Source organism: Lissotriton helveticus, chromosome 3_1, assembly GCF_964261635.1.
Source record: "Lissotriton helveticus chromosome 3_1, aLisHel1.1, whole genome shotgun sequence".
Classification (NCBI taxonomy): Eukaryota; Metazoa; Chordata; class Amphibia; order Caudata; family Salamandridae; genus Lissotriton; species Lissotriton helveticus.
In genome coordinates, this window is record NC_136061.1 from 1,349,427,779 (window position 1) to 1,349,455,113 (window position 27,335).

The window sequence follows — 27,335 nt, forward strand, 5'->3', positions numbered from 1 at the left end:
GGAGACCTTCCTCAGGACATGGGTTTCATATCTTGAGTACCCTATAAAATGATAACAGATTAAAAAAACTTTTTTTTAAAACTGTCCAAACCAATGAAAGTGTAAACTACTAACTATATATCACACCCAGAGTGCTCTCAACTCCTAAAAGTAACTTTTTGTTGGACCACTATCAAAAAATTAGTGGTGAAATAACAAATACGAAATCATTAATTGCAACATGAATGTCATTAATTCATTTCATCATGGATGTCATTCAAAGCATCAAATTGAATCATTTATATAAAGAGAAGTATTTCACAGATATAGTTAAACATATTTGATTCATATTCGATATATCAGTTATCCGATCGTTTAAAGCAATGATCATAAACAATTCGAACAGTCCTCGTCTTGACACATTGTGAGGTACTGGGTTTTTAAGAACCGGTACAGAACCGGTAACCCAGCGGTGTCAGGGAATCAACACCCAGAGACCTCGGGTTCTCCTGAGTCAGACCTACAGAAACTCAGAGTCTTCTAGGTGAAGTCAAAGATTAGTTTATTGGCTGCAACCAAGGTAACAGGGTCCTAGAAGTACAATACGGGTATGTTCTCAGGAGACTGCACACTTTCACGAAGTCAGGCTTCTCTCTTTATACATGATTTTCAGCCTTGGGCCAAAACATTCCTTGAATTCGTGGTATTTCATTTATAGTTACTGGTTACAAAAGAAAAGCAGAGTCATGATGACATGTACATATTTCATGTCGTGCTGCCCATAACAAATCATCCGGCAAGGCCCAACATTTCATCAGATATCGCTGGACCCCCAATAAAAACGGTCACCTCCCCATCATAAAGCAAGTAAAGAAAAGGAGTGGAAAAAAGATGTGAGCGAGATATGGCAGGTGTGCGTGCTCAAATGGTTTTATGGCTGGTTGAGCCTAGATGCTATCTTGCTCGGCCACTGGGAGGGAACTGACCTAACGAGTTCGGCCTGGGGCAATGGTTCTAACTTGTACTGGGGTCAGGGAGAAGTCGATTAAGGAGTATGTGTCCTTGTGGAATCAAATTCAACTGGATTAAGGCCTATGTAAAGGGCAACATGTAAATGGGAATGTAAATGACGATTTCGAGGTGAAATCGTCACTCGAATACGCCGAAAATACATGTACATGATGTACTCGTCATTCTCGGTCTTTTGATACCAAATTCGTCCTATTTCGACGAAGTTTTTATTCTCGAGTCCAGTACTATTATATGAATCCAGATTTTCAGAACCACAGACCCTCCTTTTGCCCTTAGATAGGCAATTAATCTATCCTCATGTTAGTCTGAGTCCAGATCTATATTCCTAAAGTCATTGAGATGTTGCTGTAACATCATTCTAGTGCTTAGTTCATTTCTTGACACAGGCTTCCTTACACATGATGTAGCACAGAGGCCACATATTGCAGGAGCACACTGTATGCATAGACAGAACAGGAAAAGAATGGCTAAGACCATCCCAATGACCATCAGAATTTTCCATCCCCAGGCAGATATCAGTTCCCAGAACCATCCCATTAACGACCAATCTCCTTTATCCACATGAATAGATTCGGAAATCTTATGTAGTTTGGAGATGGCCCTGTACACTGTTGGAGCATTATCTGGGATGAAAATGCAACAACTGGACTGGATCAATTTGCATACTCCACCTCGGTCCGCAAGTATTACATCCAAAGCGACCCGGTTCTGAAGGGTCATAAGTCGATCCGACTGGAGCTCAGCAGTCAGGTTACTAAGGGCACCAGCAGTTTCAGTCACGGTGGATTCAACTACCCTTGTCAATTGCCTTATGTTCCTGCTGTTAGCCATGGCTCCCCAGAACGGCAGAAAACCCATTGCAAAGTCACCAAATTCTTGACCTGCAGTGTCTTCTTTACTCAAAACACCTCTAACTACCCTTGTCCGATGGTAATCCGCCGCTGCTGTGTAGGTGGGAGGTAACAGGAATGAAACAAAACATGAGCCCGAGAAGTCAGGGGGCAACCATGTATAGGCTCTATCATGGCAGATGAAATAAGTACCCTTAGCGGCTAAAAACGCAGGGGAAGTCTGAGATCCAAAAACATACGTTTCTGTACAGACACTCTAACCTAGCTGAGCTCTGGGATTCTTGCCAATACCTTGCAGACACAGGTGACCTTGATGGGGTACGATCCAGATAGGGGACGATCTCTTGGCTTGCTGTTTCTCACTTAATGTAGTGCCATATCCGGTCACGTTCCAACCTACATATGCAAGTATCTCATCATCCGGGGTATCTTCGTAAGAAGTTACTTCCTTGATCATGTCAACTATACCTTTGACTAGGGCGCTAGTCTTGAGGTTGTCTTTTACAGAACGTAGGGGTTGGATTTCTCGTGCATATATGAACATTGTCCTATATGCCCATACTGACCCATTGTGAGTAAATGGCAGGACCAAATAGGGGATACCTCTATCCGTGGTGTGGGGCATGAGACCACACACCCAACAGTTAGTTGTGTTCATTACAAGTTGGTGGTGGTGTAATAACTGAACGAAGGAGTTATTGATGAATTCTAATCTCCTATTTGATTCATGGTCAGGCAAAGGGTGGAAAGAATGAGAGGAAACAGTAGGAGGAGGTATGGGTGATGTAGTGGGCGCAAATGTCACATGAAAAGAGAATAAAACATAGCTTATCAAAAAGACCATTACGCTGAATAGCATAAAAATACACACTATTATAAAACTTTTCTTCGTCATCGTGTTAAAAAATCTCTGCTTAAAGTTCATTTGTTTGGCAGGCCTCTCCACATCAGGAAACTCCATCCTTTCTAAGGTGCTGCCCGCGGTGGTAGGTTGTCTCTGCTAAAGGATGCTTCCGTCAGTCTAAGGCAACTCCCTTGGACCAACCAGAACCAGCGACCTAACGTCGTCAGCTGCACCCAAAAGTCTTTAATCAACCGCGACCCTAGCAGCGGAACCCGGATGGCGGTTCGAAAAAACAAAAATAAGCAAGTTACCTAGATGGGAGATCTGCACTTTCAAAAATAGGATTTGGGGAAAAAAACACATTTTTTATTAGTCCACAGGTTTTTCTCTCGGATCATAAAAGAAATCACTTTTACTTTAGTCTGTTTTTCTTGGTCGTAAATTGTAGCGTCTTTTCCCGGGTACTGTCTGGTCCAGAAATAGTAGTTCAGGTTCCACAGAGTTCAATTGTTCTGGTGGTGGCACAGTTTCTCAAAAAATGTTCTCGCTTTCACAGACAGGGTTAGCTTCTTTTACACGTTCATCAGTTGTGCGCTCTGAGTCAGTGCCTCCTTTCTGGACCCATTGGTCATGTGGCAGAGGGAAGGGTACCTTCTTACAATGGATCCCGTGGACCCAATTGGCCTTTCCCTCCACCCTAACAGCCGACCTTGTAGACAGGAGGACGAGGTGAGGCCCGGTCCATCTGGGCTGGTCGTTTCTTGTTCTTTGAAAGTTGCGGACAAGCACCCAGGAACCGGGGTCAATGGAGTGACCCGGTGTCTCAGAGACCGGAGGCAAGGTGTTGTGGACCTGTTGATATAAAACACGCAATTTAGCCGTCAATTCATACAAATGGTCAAGCAAAATAGGGTGTTGCAGCTCGCTAAACTTAGTGGGCCTAGGCACTCCCCATATGTTGGCTGGCCGACCAAAGATTATTTCATAGGGGCTGAGTTTCACTCGCGAATGCACAGTCATTCTGGTGGATAGGAGTGCTAAGGGTAGAGCGTCAGGCCATTTAAGACCTGTGCTCGCTTGGATTTTGGCCAATTTAAGTTTAAGCGTGCCATTGTAGCATTCCACTAATCTAGCTGATTGGGGGTGATTTGCAGCGTGGAACTTCTGCCTAATGCCTAGCCCTTCACACACTCTTTTCATCACACGACCCACAAATTCACTTCCGTTGTCAGACCAGACCATTCTAGGCATTCCAAACCTGGGGAAGAACTCTTTTACAAGGGCTTTCGCTGTGGACAAGGCAGTATTGTCTTTTAGGGGATAGGCTTCTACCCATCTTGAGAAGGCACAAACAACCACGAGCACGTATTTTAAGTTGTTGCACCTCTCCATGTGTATGAAATCTAGCTGCAAAACCTCGAACGGATACGTAGGAGGTGCAAAATGACCAGCTGGAGTTGGGGTTCCCCTACCAGGATTGTGCTTCAGACATACCATGCAATTCTTGACAACATTCTCTGCATACTTGGGAATCCCTGAATTCTTCCACACTGGGGCCAACAACTCGCAAATCCCTTTCGCGCTGATATGGGCCATTCCATGAGCCATTGTAACCACTGGAGGCACATATGCATTGGGTAACAACCATCTCTGTTGCTCTGTCAATTCAATCCAACAACCATTTGCATCCATTCTCCCTGTACTTTCTCTCCACATGCTTAACTCTTTCTCCGTGGCCTCAGCTTGGATGGACTTCACACTTTCTATCGTGTCTTCACATATTCCAACATCACCAGTCCATCTTTCTGGGCTCGCAACATACATTCGGCTCATCACATTCTTTGCAGTTTCCTTAGCTGTTTCATCAGCAAATGCATTTCCACGACCAACATCATCAGTCACTTTCTTGTGAGCACTACATTTTACGATCGCTATTTGCAGGGGCAACGTCAGTGATTCAAGAAGCTCATTCACCAACTGACCATGCTGAATCTTAGCTCCATGCGAAGTCAGGAACCCACGTTCTCTCCACAATCGTCCAAAACTGTGAGCCACTCCAAAAGCATACTGGCTGTCGGTATAGACAGTCACTTTCATTCCTTTAGACAACACACATGCTCTCGTCAGTGCAACGAGTTCAGCGGCTTGAGCTGAACCATGTGGTATTCGCGCAGTTTCAATGACTGTGTGCAAAGTTGTGACAGCATATGCTGTAGTCACGTTACCATTTGGGAGCTTAAAGCATGAACCATCCACCCATAATGTACCATCACATTCAGCAAGAGGAGTGTCGAACAAATCAACTCTCCCTTTCGTCTCTTCCTCTGTTCTAAGAAAACAATCGTGCTATTCTGAGGCATCTGATTCCTCTGCAATTGGTAACAATGTGGCTAGGTTCAAGGTACTGCACCTTTTTATGTGCACATGGCTCGCTAGTAGCGTCAATTCGTAACTGGACAGTCGAGCACTAGTTAAGTGCTGTGTCTTGGTCCTATTTAACAATGTGTCTACTGCATGCGGGACCATCACGATTAGTGTATTATTCATTACTAGACCAGCAGACTGTCGAATAGAAACAGCTGCTGCTGTGGCCCTTAAACAACTTGGCAATGCTCGTGCTACCGGATCCAAAGTTGACGAAAAATAGGCGCATGGCCGCTGTCTATCTCCGAATAACTGAGTCAGCACAGACAATGCACAGCCCTCCTTCTCGTGGACATATAATGTGAAAGGCTTACTGTAGTTGGGGGTACCTAACACAGGGGCCGAACATAATGCTGTGCGTAATTCGAGAAAACTTTTTTGACACTCTTCAGACCAAGGAATGGGATTGGGTGTATTTTTACACGTTAATGCCACCAAGGGTTTGGCCAATAACTAAAAATTTGGAATCCACTGTCTACAGTACGATGTAATGCCCAAGAAAGCACGTACTTCTCTCTGTGTTCTTGGCACATTCAATTTCGCTATTGCCTGAATTCTTTCTGGGGTCAGTTTCCTTCCCTCCTTCGACAAGAGATGACCTAAGTAGGTCACTTCTTGTCGGCAATATTGAAGCTTGGAAAGTGACACCTTGTGATGCAAATCACATAGATGACGCAATAATGACAACGTGGCCATTTTACAAATTTTCTCAGTATCCGCAGCGATGAGCAAATCGTCCACGTACTGTACAAGAGTGGCACCTTTAGGCAAAACAATTGTGTCAAGCTGGGCTTTCAGAGCTTGACTGTATATTGAGGGGCTTTCACAGTAGCCCTGAGGAGCGCGTTTGAAGCGGAAACTGCGACCTCCTAAACTAAAGGAAAAAATATCCCTGCTCTCCTCAGCAATCGGGATACTGAAGAAAGCATTCTTAAGGTCAATCACCGAAAACCAGGAGGCAGAGGCTGGAATCATAGTCAATAATGTGGTAATGTCGGGGACGACTGGGAATTGTGGCACAACAATTTTATTCACCTCTCTAAGGTCAATCACGAATCTGTACACAGGTGGCTGAGAAGGGTCAGTTTGTTTTAAAACGGGCAGAACAGGACTATTGCAAACATTGCCTCGTGTTTCTTCAATCACATCTTTTTCGATTAATTCATAAACGATCGCTAGCAAAGCTCTTTCACCCTCATTAGATATTCTGTATTGGGGAATTCGTGGCATTCTGACATTCGACTTCAATGTTACAACAATTGGTGGAATTTCTAAAAGACCTACATCATTTGGACCAGTAGCCCAAAGAATATCTGGGAGAATCGACAATTCTGCTGGAAGTGCATTTCTCGACAAATACATGGGAGAAACCACTTTCTTACCTAAAGTAAGTTGTACTCCTGAAGGAGAACAGTCCAAAGTCGCATACAATCTTTTTAGCAAATCTAATCCTAGCAAATTTTCACCACAACCTGTTGTCAAAATAAGGGGTGCTTCGAATTCACAAGGACAAACAGAAAGAGATAAAGGGTCAGAAATCGGATTTCTAACCGGGGCGCCAGAAAAACCTACAGAAACGTTCATTTCGCCAGACAAAGGTGCGCCAGGGAGTTTGGAGTGCATAATAGAACTCTTTGTAGCACCAGTATCCAACAGAAAAGGTTCTGACACACCTGATGTAATCACCTCAACGGAAGGTCCGCTCTGATCTACTGGAACTGAAACGACTCCCTCTCTTAGTCTATGGCTGTCCTAGCAATCCTCATTTTCCCACTGCTCATTTTCTGTGTAATACTCATCAACGTAGTATTGAGCTGTCCTGTCAGATACGTTATTTTGCTGATCAAACCTGTTCATAGAGTTTTGTGGTGGAAGGGGACGCGCGTCCTGAGGGGCGTTTCCACGCCCTCTACCTCTAGGTGCTTGCTGACTGCCACGACCTCTTACACCAGAAATTCCATTTGCACGTTGTGGTAGGGCAGGACAGTTATACTTGTAATGACCCTCCTGTTTGCAATATAAACACTGGTTAGGACCTACGCAGGGTTGAGTGTAATCGAATCTTTGCAAGTTTCTCTGATATTGTTGAGGCTGCTGAAAAGTATTCTGGTAGTAATTCTGACCATTATTATTTTGATTACCACCACCACGTGGCGGATAGGCTTGCTGTAGCAAAACCTTCGTTTTGAGTTCTCTAGTTTTCTTTTCTACTTTATCTTTCTCATCTTTGTCTCTATTCTCGTAGTACTGTGCGGTAGCTAATATCTGGGCTGAAGATGAGACTGCCCAAGAACTTTCCGAATCTTTTAATTTCCTACACAATTCTGGAAGCAGATTGTGTACAAATGTATCGACAAACAATCTCTGACCACCTTCTGTGGTCATATCTTGACCGCTGTGGTCAATGAATGTTTCTTCAAATCTGGTGAAGAAATCTGAAACAGTTTCTTCTTTCTTTTGCTTGCATGCAGATAACTTATCCCAATTTACGCGTATTGCAGGCATTATCGTTTTCATGTAATCTACTATTCTACCAGGTAGTTCTGCTATCAGAGGCTCAGGCTTGGCACCACCAACTTGTCATGCGTCTGCAGCAGTAATATTAGCCCACGTGTCACCTAATTCCTGGTCATGATCTACATGACGAATTTTTCCCCATAAAGGCTGTGGAACAACGTTCCCGAATAACATATCGATATCGGCCAAATTCATTATACATGACCCAGCAGTCTGCGACAATTCTTTATAGTACCCTGCAGGATTTTTACGCGGATCTGGTAATGTTTGTTTGAGTGCTAAAACTTCAGCTCGCTTCCATGGGACATGTACCCATACACGGTGAAAGTGTGGCAGGACAGGTGGGACAGCGGTCGCGTCACCCTCTCTCCACTGTGGGGGAACTTCTCTCATAGGGTATTGTCGTGCCTTTTTCCTACTAGATGCACTAGATTCCGATGGTGACCCAGAACTGCTTCCCTTACTTCGATATGATAATAACATTTCAACTGCCTTTTCCACATCGGGAGCTACAATCATACCCTCTCCAAACTTAAATCGTACACGACACATCTCTTGTGGGATGCATTCTTGATCATTGTCTTCTAAATCCTCGCCAAGAAAGACACACATCTGTTCGAAAACATATCTCTGTGTCGCTGCTTCCCATTGATGGAAGACTTCCATGACAGACTGTACATCATATTTTGCAGTGTCCATGACCCATTTCCGAGCGAAACTATTCAGGGAATCTCTCTCTTGATAATCAGGCAGTTGACTTCGCAACTGTCTTCTTCCTATGTTAGGGGTCGTAGCAGGCGACCCGAAAAGAGGTAAAAGAAGATTAGTAACAGTGCTGGCCATTTTCTGCCGAATGGAAGGTGAAACTGAAGGACAAACAGATGGAGAAACGGGGTGAGATAAGGCGGGGGTAGAGATGGCAGAAGAGGTATCAGGGAAAATAGATGTTGTACTAGGCAGAATCGTAGAGGGAGCATTAGGAGATGTAAAAAGTACAGTAGGCAAAATCATAGAAAACAGGTGAAACAGAAGTGGTCGGTGGGCCTGGAGGAGGCTGCACCGAAGAAGTAGGAGCCAGCTGAAGAACAGCTGGTGGGTGCTGTGGAAGAGCAGGAGGCGCAGCTTGTGCAACTAAGGGTTGCGTGGGTGCTGTGGCCTTCTGCGCATAGGGGGGTGGTGAAGTTAATAATTGCGACATTAATTGGTCTTTTTCACGCTCTTTTGCTGCCTCTTGCTGAAGAGACGGCAAAACTGGATAACACTTATCTATTGCCATTTTACGTTGCCTGTGCAACTGCTCATTTATCTGCTCTTCTTCATTATCTTTAAACTGCATGGCAGCTTGCATTACCGAAAGTCCTCCTTCTCTCTTATTTTTCTTAGCTAATTTAATTTCTTTTTGTTTGGCTTCTTTGCGCCATAAGCGGAAAGAGTCAAACATCGCCGGCCGGGCTTTCTTTTTGAAGAGTTTAACTTCAAGGTTGTCTAAGATTTCAGAATCAAAGCTACCATATTGGGGCCATTTTAAAACACCATCTTTCCTAGTGTATTTAATCCATACTTCGTTGTAAACGATAGGGCCTACCCCATGTTTAACGTATAGCTCGTAAGTCGGAGTTCCAACTGGAGGAACCGGACATGAGTCCTCCAATCGGGATTCCCTATTATTACTACCAAGACAAAACAAATTCCCAAGTCTAAGACTAGGCATCCTCGCTCTCTATTCTAGTTCCAAAACTTCAAAGGATTTATCGATTACGATATTTCTCGTGAATACACGAGTCCTTCGGTTATGGTGCTTGCAAGTACCAATACTAAACCTTTTGTATCCCAAAGATACCACAAAGTAAGTCCAACTAAGGACTGGGAGACGCTCCACTTATACTTAACTGAAAATATCGATGGCGTCACCAGAAGACTCGTCTCAGTGTTTCGCTCTACCGAAAACTTCAAGGGTCCAACATCAGGGCGATAGCCAGGGCAGCAGTCCTTGTAGCCGTCGGGAAGCGGGGAACCTCGCAGCAAAGACCTTCGGACCACGTCGACATGCAGGGGTCGATGAGGTGGTGGGCCCTCCTCCGGAATTTCCACACGAAGCTCCTCACGATCTTCAGGCTGACTGGTACCACTAGAATCGCCCCAAACGCTGGGCGCCAATTGAGGTACTGGGTTTTTAAGAACCGGTACAGAACCGGTAACCCAGCGGTGTCAGGGAATCAACACCCAGAGACCTCGGGTTCTCCTGAGTCAGACCTACAGAAACTCAGAGTCTTCTAGGTGAAGTCAAAGATTAGTTTATTGGCTGCAACTAAGGTAACAGGGTCCTAGAAGTACAATACGGGTATGTTCTCAGGAGACTGCACACTTTCACGAAGTCAGGCTTCTCTCTTTATACATGATTTTCAGCCTTGGGCAAAACATTCCTTGAATTCGTGGTATTTCATTTATAGTTACTGTTTACAAAAGAAAAGCAGAGTCATGATGACATGTACATATTTCATGTCGTGCTGCCCAAAACAAATCATCCAGCAAGGCCCAACATTTCATCAGATATCGCTGGACCCCCAATAAAAACGGTCACCTCCCCATCATAAAGCAAGTAAAGAAAAGGAGTGGAAAAAAGATGTGAGCGAGATATGGCAGGTGTGCGTGCTCAAATGGTTTTATGGCTGGTTGAGCCTAGATGCTATCTTGCTCGGCCACTGGGAGGGAACTGACCTAACGAGTTCGGCCTGGGGCAATGGTTCTAACTTGTACTGGGGTCAGGGAGAAGTCGATTAAGGAGTATGTGTCCTTGTGGAATCAAATTCAACTGGATTAAGGCCTATGTAAAGGGCAACATGTAAATGGGAATGTAAATGACGATTTCGAGGTGAAATCGTCACTCGAATACGCCGAAAATACATGTACATGATGTACTCGTCATTCTCGGTCTTTTGATACCAAATTCGTCCTATTTCGACGAAGTTTTTATTCTCGAATCCAGTACTATTATATGAATCCAGATTTTCAGAACCACAATTGTCTTAGCCCTTACAAAACTGTTAATTCAAATATGGGCATCAAGATCATCCTCGTTTTTAAGACATACTTAACACATTCTCGTACCTCAATAATGTAGTCGCTTATGTCTATCATGAAAAAATCCGGATCAAAGAGTTAATTTCATAGCGCTGATACCGGTACATAAAAATATCCTGCTGCACTGAAGTACCCTGTGATCAAATAATGAAGCAAAAGATTGGATTATATTACTTCTCCTTATGGTGGATCTATTTACACATAGTGAAATCCGTAGTTTTTATATATCTTAGGAAAGCCAACAGTTTTCCAGATGGAAGGGATACTTTACACCTTTGTAAGAAATAGATGCCCTGGAGGTATTTGTATTTATTGCTCGTATCAGAACACTGGTCAGTCGAAAGTAACCACTATTTTCCTATACATTAGTTCTTGCTCACACGTTTGCATATATCTTTCATTTACGGCCATAGTCACAAAAGTGTCCTAAACCATTCATATTGTTAGCCTTATTATTCCGAACAGTCATTGGTAAGAGTATTTACACAGTTTCACGGCTGACTCATCGTTTTTTTAATAGCGTCTTTGCTAATCCGATGTGATCGTGTTTATGGGTTTTACGGTGTTTAGAAGTTTACTTAGTCTACCTCGATTATTCTCAGGTTCACACATCTTAATATACATCTAGAGACCTTGTGTACCCTTTACGAAAAAACATTTGACTGTCCCGTGCAGTTGTGCATTTTATAATATACCAAACTAACTGAAAAAGCCTTGTCGGATATGATTAAAACATAATAACCGTTTTGGATAAAAATTACCTGCTAGGTTAGTTATTTTCACAGCCGCAGGTTGTGGAAATGGGGTCCTCGTTAACTTTAAAGGATTCCCTAACTGTAATTTAAAGAGGGGGATTTATATTAAATCTTTTAGACAAGTTCACATACCAACACGCATACTTTTGCGCAGAGAGTATATACATACCTCACATATTCGAAGATGTAGCAACGCTTTCTTACAAATCTTTTTCAATGGGGTAGTCAATTCTAAGAATTTAAAAAAAGAGGGGCATCATGAGATTTAGAATTAAAGCGGGCAGATAGTTAAGGCAATGTATTAATTCCACAGGGTGCTGAGGAGCACTAAGTTGCACATACCTGGATTCAATGTATCAAAGTCCGTCTCCACGTAGCAAATGATACAGCAGTCGATGTCGAGGGAGTATCCCCAGATACACATGAACTTATACTCTTTCGTTTGGAAATCGAAAGAGGACTCCATTACTTAATGCTCAAACAGCTGTTGTGCTGAAGGGCGGCCATTTTGTAATGGTGCTTTCTTAAGCAAGTTATCTATCGATATGCTAGAATGGGTTCTTATTGCCATATGTCGTAATTAATTTATAATCTATGTTGACCTATTTCTTCATATACAGCAAACAATGTATGCCTGATTATGCTACGGGGCGTTCATTATTCAAGATATATCTTTTTAAACACCGGAAGCCTCAATGTTTATTAATGAGGGTGTGAAATGAATATAACAGAGGCAATTATGTTTATAAATTTAATATCGCCTCTAGCATATAAGACCACATTGTGAAATAATATTGAATTTCTGACAGTGCCTTCAAGGGCGTGGCCAAATTTAACATTAAAATCAAAGACTCATATAACTAACATGTCGACATTTTGCGTTCAGGTGGTAATATTCAACATGTAGAGCATTTTTAAAAATACCAGCATCAATATGCAATGGAATATCGTGAAAATGACATCCAAAAAGAGAAAGATCAGTGCAAAACAATTGATGAAAGCATATTATTGTTTACATTTATGAGATGTTTATGTAGATCAATTAGTGAACATACAGTGATATTTGTTATGAAGCCCTCCTGGTTGTGACCCAGTGTACAACTAGCCTACATATCTGTTCCCTCCTAGTCCACAACCAGTTTACATCTAGATCAAAGTACAGGGAAAGCATGCAGATTTATAAACACGCAAGTGAATGCCATTCTATTTCCTTTTCAGACAGCACATGACTCGATAAGTTGAAAATAGGGATGGACTGGTTCGGTGTTACCACTCGTAATACTGATTGCGAGTCTTGCGAAACCCCGGTGTGTATGGGGTTCGGTTCCATCCTCTCCTCTGTGGTTGTATTTGAGGTCTGTGCTGCTGACCGTTGTATCGCCGTTCCTGATTTAATAAAGTGGGTTGGCGCGAAGTCGGTGGCTGTTGGTCTTGTAAGTGTTGGTTATTGTCAGCAGACTTATCACTGCCTGATTCAGACACGGTATCGGAAAAATTAATTCTTTTTCTGCCCAGGGGTTGTTAGTTAGTATTATGTGGGGCATAGAAATCCTTATTTAAATAAGGATATGTACGTTCTTTGTTGTATTTTCTTATATCGTTCTGAAGTTTAACTGTTTTCTTATTCGCATTAAAGGTTTCAAAGTCCTTGATTGTCTGTTGGACTTTCTCCAACAGAGCCTTAATGTTGGTGATAGTGGAGTCTCCCAGAATTTTCTTTTCTAGGGCCTCTATCTCTGTGGTAAGAAGTTTGATTTGTCTGCCAGCTGTTTCGATACTTAACACCATCCAGGTGCGCGAGCACCTGTTTGCTGAATAACTGAAACCAACTTTGAATTTCTCGTCATCAGTGAAGATAATTGGTATGTTTCGTATCTGTAGCCCTGTTGGAATTATGTTTGCACTAAGGCAATCAGTGAGGAACTTGGCATGTAGCTAAGTCCGCACCAATTTCTTTTTTAGTCGTTCCAGCTGATTTAGATCTGTTTCATATGCTGGTGGGACAAACGCTGCTTTATTGCCCAATAGCGACGGTCCGCTAGCAATTTTCAGAATATATTCTTCTGAGTAGGCTAGAGTCTCTGCCTCAGACATACGGCTATAGTTTTGAAGCTACAGAAAGCCACTTAAGGAACAAGTGGCCCACACCAGACAACCGTCCATGCTTGATATGGAAATTGATAGTGGGCGACCCAGTATACCCTTGAGGGTTTGGGCAAAGCGTATGATGGGGTAAGAATACCTTCAAGGGATTTTAATGAACATAGGAATTTTTGATCACTTACAAGATGCAATCGTGTGGGTTTAGTAGTTTAGATCCACTAATGCTATTTATGCAACACCAGAAATGATATACGTTCAAACGCTGTTACTCATGAGTAATCAGTAAGGAGAGAGAGCAAACAAAAATTAGGCCTCGGTGCCTACTCTAGTCAGAAACCACACTCGGCAACTCTGGGCATCAGCTTGCCTCATCTTCACAACGGCCCCCCCAGACCGCCGGGGATGCTTGGTCGCACCTTAGAGATACCCATCAGGGACCATCTCTCAGGGTGAGCCAGGACGGGTTCCCCAGCGGTCGAAGCGTGGAGATACTCCTCCGGGAGTCGATTCCTAGCGCTATATAAACCCACAATTAAATTAAATAAAATTTTAAATTAAAGAGCGGGTGTGTATAAACAAAGGATATTTAATCTTTTTTCTTTTTCAAAACAAGTTAAAAGGTTGGGTACAAGATGAAAAGCAAAGACGTAAAAGGGAAAAACCATTAATTGACACAGCCCTAGTTACATCAATTCCTCGAGCTTTCTACCAAACACAAAAATTCATTAAACATTCAGTGGTAGATAAAGCCACAGTCGACGTTTCGGTCTCTGTTCTTTCGTGTAGGAGACCTTCCTCAGGACATGGGTTTCATATCTTGAGTACCCTATAAAATGATAACAGATTAAAAAAACTTTTTTTAAAAACTGTCCAAACCAATGAAAGTGTAAACTACTAACTATATATCACACCCAGAGAGCTCTCCTCCTCCGTGGAGACGGACTTTGATACATTGAATCCAGGTATGTGCAACTTAGTGCCCCTCAGCACCCTGTGGAATTAATAAATTGCCTTAACTATCTGCCCGCTTTAATTCTAAATCTCATGATGCCCCTCTTTTTTAAAATTCTTAGAATTGACTACCCCATTGAAAAAGATTTGTAAGAAAGCTTTGCTACATCTTCGAATATGTGAGGTATGTATATACTCTCTGCGCAAAAGTATGCGTGTTGGTATTTGAACTTGTCTAAAAGATTTAATATAAATCCCCCTCTTTAAATTACAGTTAGGGAATCCTTTAAAGTTAACGAGGACCCCATTTCCACAACCTGCGGCTGTGAAAATAACTAACCTAGCAGGTAATTTTTATCCAAAACGGTTATTTTGTTTTAATCATATCCGACAAGGCTTTTTCAGTTAGTTTGGTATATTATAAAATGCACAACTGCACGGGACAGTCAAATGTTTTTTCGTAAAGTGTACACAAGGTCTCTAGATGTATATTAAGATGTGTTAACCTGAGATTAATCGAGGTAGACTAAGTAAACTTCTAAACACCGTAAAACCCATAAACACGATCACATCGGATTAGCAAAGACGCTATTGAAAACACGATGTGTCAGCCATGAAACTGTGTAAATACTCTTACCAATGACTGTTCGGAATAATAAGGCTAACAATATGAATGGTTTAGGACACTTTTGTGACTATGGCCGTAAATGAAAGATATATGCAAATGTGTGAGCAAGAACTAATGTATAGGTAAATAGTGGTTTCTTTTGACTGACCAGTGTTCCGATACGAGCAATAAATACAAATACTTCCAGGGCATCTATTTCTTACAAAGGTGTAAAGTATCCCTTCCATCTGGAAAACTGTTGGCTTTCCTAAGATATATAAAAACTACGATTTCACTATATGTAAATAGATCCACCATAAGGAGAAGTAATATAATCCAATCTTTTGCTTCATTATTTGATCACAGGGTACTTCAGTGCAGCAGGATATTTTTATGTACCGGTATCAGCGCTATGAAATTAACTCTTTGATCCGGATTTTTTCATGATAGACATATGCGACTACATTATTGAGGTACGAGAATGTGTTAAGTATGTCTTAAAAACGAGGATGATCTTGATGCCCATATTTGAATTAACAGTTTTGTAAGGGCTAAGACAATGTGTCAAGACGAGGACTGTTCGAATTGTTTATGATAATTGCTTTAAACGATCGGATAACTGATATATCGAATATGAATCAAATCTGTTTAACTATATCTGTGAAATACTTCTCTTTATACAAATGATTCAATTTGATGCTTTGAATGACATCCATGATGAAATGAATTAATGACATTCATTTTTGCAATTAATGATTTCGTATTTGTTATTTCACCACTCATTTTTTGATAGTGGTCCAACAAAAAGTTACTTTTAGGAGTTGAGAGCTCTCTGGGTGTGATATATAGTTAGTAGTTTACACTTCCATTGGTTTGGACAGTTTTTAAAAAAAGTTTTTTTAATCTGTTATCATTTTATAGGGTACTCAAGATATGAAACCCATGTCCTGAGGAAGGTCTCCTACACTAAAGAACAGAGACTGAAACGTCGACTGTGGCTTTATCTACCACTGAATGTTTAATGAATTTTTGTGTTTGGTAGAAAGCTCAAGCAATTGATGTAACTAGGGCTGTGTCAATTAACGGTTTTTCCCTTTTACGTCTTTGCTTTTCATCTTGTACCCAACCTTTTAACTTGTTTTGAAAAAGAAAAAGAAAAAAGATTAAATATCCTTTGTTTATACACACCCGCTCTTTAATTTTTGTTTGCTCTCTCTCCTTACTGATTACTCATGAGTTACAGCGGTTGAACGTATATCATTTCTGGTGTTGCATAAATAGCATTAGTGGATCTAAATTACTAAACCCACACGATTGCATCTTGTAAGTGATCAAAAATTCCTATGTTCATTAAAATCCCTTGAAGGTATTTTTACCCCATCATACGCTTTGCCCAAACCCTCAAGTGTATACTGGGTCGCCCACTATCAATTTCCATGTGACTGGAAAGACGCTGGCGTCTTAGGGGGCTGATAAAGCCCTTTCAGGACAGGAAACTTCAAGCCTATCTAATAAATCCAGCACAGTTAAAAATCATCAATGAAGGGAAAACAATGTACTTTTCCTCAGAAATTAAGGCCAAGGAGTATCTAAATAGCTTGGGCAAATAGCCGTAAACAAAAAGACCTATCTTTTGGGGGTTATTCTGTAAGGTGTAAGCTGGTGATGTTATAGGTCCTTGGTTAGGGGTTCTGGGTGCGTGGATATTTCGCTTCTTGGCATTTTCTCTTTGTATGGGCTTATTTTTAGGTGTTAAGAGTTTTCTTTTGTGGTCCTCACCGTAATCACTGCACGTCCATCACATGCACAGACCAGATCTGTGCGCCTCACAGAGTGGGGGGTGGGGGGAGGGGGGGGCTGGTGAGTAGGGGGGTAGGGTGGGGGAGGTGGGGGAGGTGGGGGCGGGGGTGTGTGGAAGGGTGAAAATAGAAAATGTAAGGATAAAGTGCATTATTGTAGTTGCTGTCCTATTCGGACGAAAGGAGCATTCAAGAAAAATTAACAGGCTTAAGGCGCAGGGCAAGATGGATCGTCAAACCAATTGTCAGGATGACAGACATTAGAATCTGTACAGTAAACGTGGGGTGGCTAAACGACTGGAGGAAGAGACAAAGACTGGCCTATTTTGTTAAATTTAATAGGATCGATGTTCTTTGTCTCCAGGAGACTGATTTTCCTTGGGCTAAGAGGAACCTTTTGTTTTTAAATAGGTTTGAGTTGGTTGCTTGTTCTTCACAATCTTCAACAATCAGGGGGGTCGCCATATTGGTAAGGAAGTCTTTGGGAGGTGTCAAAAGGGTGAAAGTAGATAGCTGTCGTAGATGGGCTATCGCAGAGTTGGAAATGGGTTTTACTCTGTGCGTAGTCTATGGCTCTAATGGTGATGACCCAGAGATTTTTGATTTCTTGGAGATTGAATTAGTCGGTTGGCTGGCACCTTTAATAGTATGTGGTGATTTACATATCTCAGCCAACTGGGTTGATAGTGTAAAATACGTCGGACGGAAACCACGGGTCTTTGGGGCGATAAAGGCACTTATGGGCTCACTAGGCTTAGTGGATGTTTGGGGTATCAAGGAGCCCCAAAACCCTGGTTTTACCTATTTTTCAAATCCAGCTCAGAAGCACTCCAAGCTTGATTACCTGTTTATCTCTACCCTGGAAATCAATAGAGTTGCCATAGATAGGCTACCGAGGGTACTCTCGGATCACAATCCTTTAGTAATTACATATCAAAGGACCTGTGGTGAAAGAGTAAGGTCCTCTTGGTCCTTTGAGAGGAGATTATTGGAAGATTCTAGATTTGTTGCCAACATTAAGAGTTGGACTGATGATTTTTTCGCCGCTAATCGATACAGCTCATCTCGTAATATAGTATGGGAGTCTTTTAAAGCGGCCCTGAGAGGCGAAACAATCAGCTTTTCAGCTAAAATGAGGAAAGAAGATAGGATGGAGGAACTGCAACTATTGGAGAGGCTAGCAACCCTTGAAGAAGAGCATGTCAAGGTTATCGCTTCGGGCGGAGATGGTAGCAATAGTCATAATGCGCTCCTGGCCATCAAAGCAGATTTACAGAAAGTGGTTACTCAGAAGGCGATCGGGGAATATCAGGCTACAAGAACTAACCAGTATGAAACGGGAGAACATGCCGGTAGAGCCCTGGCTCTCCGTCTAAGGCAAGAGAAGTCTAAAAATGAAATTACAAAGATAGTTGAAAATGGTAGGGAATATACAGAAGCTAAGGAGATCTTACATGTCTTTAGAGACTTCTATCAGAGATTGTATGACGAGGAGGTTAGGGACGGAGGACAGCTGGATAATATTGGTGATATAGGACCGCGCCTGAATGTGTCACTTCAAGAAGAACTCGATAGGGACATTACTGAAACAGAGATCAAGGTTGCACTACAGGAGTTAGCCTCAGGGAAGGCCACCGGCCCTGACGGCATCCCTTTAGAGGTATATAAGCGTATCGAACCAGAAATCATCGCATTGTTAGCAGCCCTTTTTAATGGGATAGTGTGTACTGGGCTGACCCCGGAGTCGTGGAAAGAGACGAACATCATAATATTCCACAAAAAAGGGAAGTCTACCGACCAATCTCACTGATCAACTCTGACACCAAGTTGTATTCTAAGATCCGGGCTGTGAGGTTGCGCAGGATTATTGGCGGTCTCGTCTCCCCATGGCAGCATGGGTTTGTCTCAGGGCGTGGCACGACGGATCATACAAGCAGGGCAATAGCTCTATTTGACGCCCATGCTGCCACGGGAGGCGAGATGGCCATGATCCTGCTCGACGCAGAGAAAGCGTTCGACCGTGTGGTCTGGAGCTTTCTCTGGGGTATCTTGGCAGGAAGAGGGTTTGGGCAGAAAATGATTAGAGCCCTTAGGGCGATGTATTTAGATCCTGTTGCTAGAGTCACGGTCATGGGCGAAAAATCGGATCTGATCTCTATAAAGAGAGGAACGCGTCAAGGGTGCCCGTGCTCCCCGATCCATTTCTCTCTTTATATTGACCCTCTTATCCAGGCTATATTAGGCTGTCCAAGGTTAAGACCTGTGGTTTTTAATGGGTACGAAAATAAAATTCTAGCGTACGCGGATGATCTCGCGGTATTCTCAACTAACCCCCAGCAGGCGATGGTTGTCCTGTCTGAGCTGACAAAACAATTTGGTGCTAGGTCTGGGTTTTTATTAAATGAAGCAAAGACCCAGATTATCTGCACGAAAAACATAGTTAAACAGATTCGAGATTTGTGGACGCAGCTATATATCTAGGGGTGAAAATTAATGCCTCAGTAGATAAAATAGTGGAAGAAAATTATATACCGCTCATTAAATCAATAGAGACCGATCTGTGAAGGTTAGACGGGCTACATCTCTCATTGATTGGGAGGGTGAATGCTGTCAAGATGACTATGTTCCCCAAGTTATTATATCTCTTTCGGGCTATACCACTATTCCTGGAGGAGAACATAATTAAGAATTTAGAATCTGTTTTTATTAAGTTTATTTGGCAATTTGGGAAGGTAAGGCGGTCTACAAATCTGATGTCTCTCCCAAAGGAAAGAGGTGAACTGGCTTTGCCTAATTTAAGACTGTATCATTGGACATGTCTTTTGACTCAAATGACTGTGCTTTTCCAGCCAGCGGCTTTGTACAACGATTCAAGCCCCGAAGCTCAGCGGCCCCCTTCTATATTTGAGTTGCTGTTAGGAAGGAAGGCGTTGGGATTATTGTTATGCGAAGTTGACCGCAGATTTTACAAGAAAGCTAGATATAAGATTGTTGACAGTGTCTAGTGGGAGTGGAAGGCCTGTGGAAAGTTGTGTAACATCCCTAAGGTTAACCCATACTTACATATTTATAAATCGAGCCTCCTTTCAGGGATAGGAGCAGATAGGACCTTTAAAGTTTGGAGGGGAATGGGCATTAAGACTCTGTGCGAACCAATGGATGGAGAAGGGATTGTAAGCTTTGATGCTCTACAAAATAGATTTGGGATTCCAGGTATCATTGGTTGGTATACGTTCAATTGACCCACTCCTTGAAGGCACTCAGACCAAAACCGCCACCCCCCGACAACAGCCCCCTTCTGGAGGCATTGACTAGAGGCTGTAAAAAAATTAAGACTCTTTATAACATCCTTCTCCTAGAGATCCAAGATGAGAGATAAGACGGAGGTAGCCTGGTCTAGAAAATTGGGAAATCCAGACGTTGATGTCGACTTGGTCTTATTATTGAATAAAAGGATCTTTAGAGCCACAAACCTAAGAGCCCAGCACTACAAAACGGTGTTCAATTTTTACTACACCCCTGCGAAATTATTTGCATGGGGGGATCAGGGACGATGATAAGTGTCCAAGATGTGGGGATGGACATGCAGATTTATTGCATATGTTTTCCAACTGTAGCCTGCTGACCCCAGTAAAGAATGAGATTGAACATTTTTGGGAGGGGCTGCTAGGTCACAGGATTGATCTATCCCCTACCCTGATGATCTTGGGAATTGACTCCAATTTAAAACTGGTGAAAGAGGAAGAAGCCTTGGTTTTTATATCCGTGGCCGTGCTTAGGATTCTAATTTCAGCAGGTTGGAAGGATGTTGTGGCCCGTCCTTTCAAATGTGGCTCTCTAGGTTTCTTGGAATTCATAATATCGAGTCCTGCCTGTACGAACAAAAGGGGGTGAAGAAACGGGAGCTTGGAAGAAGGATTTGGGCCCCGGTCACGAATTGGAGGCAGGCTAAGTTGTAATTGCCTGAGACGTAAGCTGGCATTTCATTTTATTAGTTTTATCTCCCAGTTTTTAAAGGTATTGTTATCATGAATTGTGAATATGATGAACTAGGCCCTGTATAATTGCATTTGTCTGTTTTTATGCATTTTCTTGTATTACCTATGGAATGTATTTATGTACTGAGTCTGTTGATTAATTGTCAATTGACGCTTTTTCTTTATGTCGGGATTAACTCAATAATGTTTCTATTTCTGTGATGCACTTATAAAAAAAAAAAAGATTAAAAAAAAAGGAAAGCAGACCCTACTCTCCTACATTGAGTACCACATCCAATGACTTGCAGTGTATTGTACTCACTTTCCCCTCCAGCCTAAAACTTGATCTTCTTAACATCTATTCCCATCCTGTAAACATCACCCAAGAATCCCCGACAATAGACCTACTTACCACCTTCATCGATACAGCTCCCCCGAATGCTAGATTGATTATTGGTTGGGGGATTTCAACTGCCAATTCGAGCCCCTGGCTGCCCCCATGGATGCCCCCTCTAGTGAAGAGGACAGTCTCTGGCTAATCCCCGACCCGCAAGTTCCACCAGTAAAGGCCTGGACTCCTCTGGTACTCCAGATAAATGTAGCAACCCTAACTCACTCCTTGAGGACCTGTAATGGCCGCACCAAGTCTGACCAGCCAGGGAAGCTAACCTTTAATAGAACAGGACAATCCTCCCTGTTGGACTATATATTAGTGGAGACATGCATGTGGAGGTAGGCGGACGACTTCGCTGTCACATCAAGACATGACAGTGATCATAACGCCCTGACTGTGGAGCTTGAGACACCAGAAATGTACAATCCCACGTCCTTTGGACCCCCGGCATGTACCAACCTAATACTCGCCAACAATAGAAGAAAAATCAGGTGGGGTAAGTTTAAGCAGTCACCAGACAAGGAGGCCGTATTATATTAAAAAATCATCTCGCCCTTAATGGAAATGGAGTTGGCTGTAGCAACATTCGACACTCCACTTACCAACGGTAGACTAAAGGTACTGCATGATGAACTGTCAACAAGTCTGACCAACATCTTTAACCCTATGACACAACCTAAGCCCATCAAAGGAGTCAAGCAAACCTGGTAACACAATTCTTGCCGCAAGGCAAAGTGCGCCCTTATAGATGCTATTAAGCTTAAGGACAGATCCTTAATTAAATCAAGCAAGGCCCAGTATAGAGATTGTATCAAGTTGGCCAACAAGAACTGGGAGCTTGAAAGGTGGGAAGACATTAAGGCAGCACTTTATAGTAGGGACCTGAAGAAGTTCTGGTCTTTAGTGAGCGTAGACGGCAGTGTAGAGAACTCAACGATAGAGCAAAATATCGCTGCAGCCGCATGGAAACTACTTTATAACACAAAAGGGTATGGCTCATGAGCAGTAAGGCTGAGCACTCATATATAAACAACCAAACACAATGCCAATACTGCTTGCTTTTTGAAAATTATTTCTAACCAAAAATGTGTGGACATACCATCAAACCATCTTCTAGCTCATTAGTCGCTTTTATTCAATTGTCAAAATTTCAAAAGATTTTTTCATTTGAACATTAAACATACATCTAATATACATTTTATATACACATTACACAAAAAGTAAAGAATTCCCATTCAACAACCCACAATTCTTTCGCCATTCCACGCTTACATCAGTCACACTCTCAAAGAAAAAGTTATTAACCATTCATACTCGTAATTCCCATACCAAACACACTTGCACTAGATCACAAATTCTTTTTTATCCTATTCAATATTTGCATATTACTAAATCCTATTGTACAGTTTCGTTTATTTGGATACAATAAAGCACAATTGTTTCAAAACAAATTGTTCTGGGCAAGTATTTGGTAGTTCCACGGTCTACGCGTTTCAAACCCCTTTTAAATTCCGGGTTCTCATCAGGACCAACCTCACTGTAAAACCAACAAAAAAGAACCAGTCAAAAATCCACGTTATTGCCTGTATTTACATCTCTATGCCGCTAATGTTGCCTCAACAAGCTTACCTTTATTCCATAAGCCTCACATCATCGGCTTCCTATTTCAGTGTAATGGAAAAGGGGCAACTCTAATCAACAACACCACAAGAAGGAAGAAAAAGAACAAGAAATGATAGAATTAACACACAACTGATAGCTTTCCTGTGTGTCCTTTGTACGAGCTCATAACATTATGATGCAGCGTTGTCATGACAATTGAACTTACTTTGAAATGCTCCCTGGATATACAGACCCCCATGGCAAGGAAGCTGTATATCCAGTTGAGAACAGGGACCCTCCCAGTCAATGCTTTCATGAATAAATGGTCAAAAGATCCCTGTTGATTGTCCTGCCTGCAATAGCTCTGATGAGACCGACATACATATATTATCTTCTTCTGCCCTGGCTATAAATCTGCTTGACGGCATTGGCTCATACCATTATGTAGAAACATGGGCTGTACACAGTGTTTGGAGGTGTATAGAATATCTGACACACATCCTCCTATAGTCTTTGCCGTGTCCTGTTTTCTTAATTCTATGTGGCACAGGCGTAGGGCCTTTTTTAGCACATCTCTGTAACTGTAAAAAATGTTCTCTGCAGTCTTGTCGTTTTTGATCTCAAAATTTTAACATCTTGTATCTGGTTTTAATCATTCTTGTTTTTAACCGGTGTAAAGATATTGGACAAACAAAAAAAACAAAAAAGTGATGTCACTATCCAATAAAGTAGTGTCATCTGCCGTCCGAGAGGGAAGTCACATTTCTGCAAGTAGTTCTTTCAAGCCATCTAGTGTGGTTGTGGTCGTGGGTGTGTAGAGATGCCTGAAGTGTGTTGCGAATATCTCTGTCATTCCCTGGGTGGGTCTCCTAGTAGTTCACCATTATCGAATTTCAGGTATGCCACCCATCTTTTAGCTGGTTCACGCCTGTTTAGCCATGGCAGTAATTTTGTGGCTTTGTCTCCGGTTTCATATATTGTATGGAGCACTGTCAGTCGCTTATTTTTAACTTTCTCTGTTACTTTATTTTTGTATTCTTGTCTTTTGATAGCCAGTGCATGTTTGGTTTCAGCGCTGTCTAATTTGATGATTTGTGATTCTCCCTCTAGAATCTCGGTTTCTAAGTCTGTGAGTTCTTTCTGTTGGTCTTTTTTTATGTCCCGCCGTCAAGGAGAGTGCTTGTCCCTTTATTACGGTTTTGTACGCTTCCTATAGTGTCTGTGGGAAGGAGACGGAGTCTTTATGTTCAATAAAGTAGTTGTCTGTGGTTTAGATTAGATCGTCTCGTATTTGTGGGAGTTTGAAGTACGCAGGGTTAAGGGTGATTGTGTTTTGAGCTAGCTTTGTTTCCGGAGTGTTGGTGAGCCACATGATCTGATATTCCCCAAGCTAGATGCCAGATTTCCCTAAAATAGGACAGTTGGTGTGCCAACCTAAGTACATAGTCTATGTTCGACTGACTATTATGTGCTCCCGAGTGGAAGGTGAATTGTGAGGTCTGTGGTTTGTTCGCTCTCCAGACATCTACTAGACCCATTGCTTCTAAATAGTTTGCTAGTGTAGAGTTCTCACTAGATGTTGGTCTAGGGGGATTTCCGTCTTTTTTCCCAGTGTCATGTTCAGATCACCTCTGAGTATCAAATCTCCTTCTGGTAATTCGCTTTTTGGTATAGGCAAACAGGAGATTTTGAAATGTTTAGACCCACAGGTACAGGCGGGGGGGGGAATTGTTCAGGCATTTATTGCTATTAGGCAATCAGTTGATGGTTTACTAGCATGGATGTCCAAGATGCTTCAAGATGGTTTGATGGGCAGTGCTCCTGGGCCAGTAGAGATCTTAAGATGGCCCTTAAACAGACACCGAGAGACAGGGTGTCGGGTGGTGACATGCCATAAAAGATATAAGCAAGTCGTCATGGGCGGCATTGCCAACTGCAAAAAAAAGCATGGGAGGACCTAACAGAGGCATCTAAACTAAAGGACTACTCATTTCTGGGGGTCATTAATAACCCGTGTTTTTAAGATTTGAACAAACCAGGATATATGCCGAATAAAGATTATTATTATTATGGTAATTTGAGGAGTAATGCACTCAAGTCAGGCAGAGTTACCCTCTGCAATGCTGGTGGTATATTTAGAGGTTTGCCTTCCCATGTCCCTGTGATGGCTGCGAATCTCCCCAGTGGGTCTGTTCATTTTTGTTCTACCATATATGGAGATCGATTATGTAGGAGTATTCCTGTCCCTCTGGAGCCTGTCGTGAAACCTGAATGTGTGACTAGTCTATAGCCTCCTCTATTCAGTGCTTTACATGTGTTACCAACTAGATGCGTTTCCTGTAGTGATACCATGTATGGTACATGCCTACCAATGAATTGAAGGGCTTGCCCTCTTTTCAAACCGTCCCCAGCCCGTTAATTTTCCAGGAGAGGAGCCGAAGAGTGGCTTCCATCTTACCTGCAGGCATAGTCGGCACAGTGATAGGTATATCTTTTTGCATGTCTGTCGGTTTCATGAGGTGTGTCTCGGTGCTTGAGATGCTGTGATGTGTGCATTGCCCTCGGAATTGGCCATTTCTTTTGAGACTCTTTTAATTGAAACTGGGTAGTGTGTGCTATGCTTATTAAACTATATCTTGTATTACAGCTACCCCAAATTGTTGTGTTGATACTGTGTTCAAATCTCTATCAAATACAAAGTATTGCATCCCCCCCTGCCTCCCTGCATGATGGTCCTGGAACTGCCCGCCTCCCCAATGTTGCAGAGTGCCTGTTGTCCCACCCCATTGAACTAAGGGGTTCTAGGACTGCCGGAAACCAGCCCCCCGTGTCTCTTGATTATTGTATCTGCAAGGTGCCACTGTTACTGCTCCCATGTAGAGTGTCATTACTTCCTTTTCTTCTTAATTCTCAGAGAGGAAGCAACACTTTACATTTATGCATTTGTCACTGCAATGTCCGATTAGTTGTTCTTATGGGCGAACCAGTTAGTATGTGAACTTAAAAAGTTCACTTCTGGGGCCACAAAATGTCATTTTGATTATGGTATCTGTTGAAATGAGCCATGGGGTAATATATCACTACTTTTTGGCTGATTCCTCATTCGTTTTCCTAGCTCTCTCCTGGGTTGCATCTGCTTTTTCTATCCCTTTTCACCTCTTCCTGTTTTACCTTCCGAGGAGCTCCCCTTGCCCAATGTGCACCACCCATCTAGCCATTCCCAAGTGTCTTCAGGGTTGGAGAAGAACCAGGTCTTACCATGTGCTTCCACTCTCAGCTTAGCGGTGAACAGCATTGCGTACTTGATTTCTTTAACTCTGAGCACTTTTTAGACTTTGAGAAAGCTGCGCAGTTGAACATTGATTGTAAAGTGCATGCTATCTGTAGTATAACGTCGCGGTCACGGAAATTAAAGACTCAGGCCAAGATCGGTCTTGGCGGGGCTCCTGGTCTGGGCCTTCCTCCGGGTACTCTGTGTCCCCTCTCGATGGAAAAGTAATGCAACAGTCCTCGAGTTGTAGCTGTTGGCGTATTAGATCCTCCACAAAGAGATCCACTGCTGGCCTCTCCTCCCGATCTGGCACCCCAATAATTCTTATATTGTTCCTTCTGGAGCGACCTTCGTAGTCATCCAACTTGGCTTCAAGTGTCTTTGTTATGGTTTGTAAGCTTTAAACTTGTTTTTAAAGGAGCTTAGTGTCCGCTTTCAACAAGCTCGTCATGTCTTCTATTTCTTGGACTCCGTCATCCAGTTTTCGTAAATCTGCTCTTATTAGGGAAACCTCTGTAGATACCGTATCTATTCGTGTTTCCAATGAGGTTTGAACTTTACCGATCGCCGCAATGACATCATATAATGTTGACTCCTCTTTTCCCATTTCGCGCACAGGTTTGCTCTTGCCATCTTCTAGTCCTTTTTGCATGGCATATTTATCTAATCTTGTTTGGTGAGTTCCACTCCCTCCTTTGCTGCCTGACATATTTAGTTTGGGTGAGGGTTGCATGCAGCGCAACGGCCTTCCACCACAGTGGCGGATCCTCCTTCGGGGCGTTTGGGCGCCGCCCCACTGCTTTCTCGCCGTGCGAGAAGGCAGAAACAAATAGTAGATAGTAGATAACTACCCTTTGTTTCTGCCTTCTCGCACGGCGAGAAAGCAGAATTTCCTATTTGGGAGAGAGTGGGAGGGGTTACTCGAGGGCAGGGGGAGTGGCTTTCCCACTGTTATTAATACTGAGAGGCTGTCCAAACAGACAGTATTAACTGTATTAAGAACAGTGGGGAAGCCGCTCCCCCTGCCCTCGAGTAACCCCTCCCACTCTCCCTGCTCTCTGTATGCTGCAGCATACAGAGAAATTACGTGGTGTTGGGGCAGCCAGCCGAACCAATCACAGCGCTGTGCTGTGTGTGGTGATGGAGGG

At 42.6% G+C, this 27,335-nt stretch overlaps 1 protein-coding gene across 3 annotated transcripts in view; it reads left to right on the forward strand.

The window, feature by feature from the left end:
- The window catches only part of LOC144824974 (ATP-dependent RNA helicase DDX25-like), a 2,510,053-nt gene that overhangs the window by 2,430,878 nt on the left and 51,840 nt on the right, over positions 1 to 27,335 (forward strand). The window contains exon 12 of one of the 3 annotated variants that reach the window (XR_013609216.1): positions 15,511 to 15,617. The exons of the other annotated variants lie outside the window; for them this stretch is intronic. The gene's annotated coding sequence lies outside the window, so the exon portion shown is untranslated. The remainder of the gene's footprint in view (positions 1 to 15,510; positions 15,618 to 27,335) is intronic. 3 annotated transcript variants of the gene reach the window in all.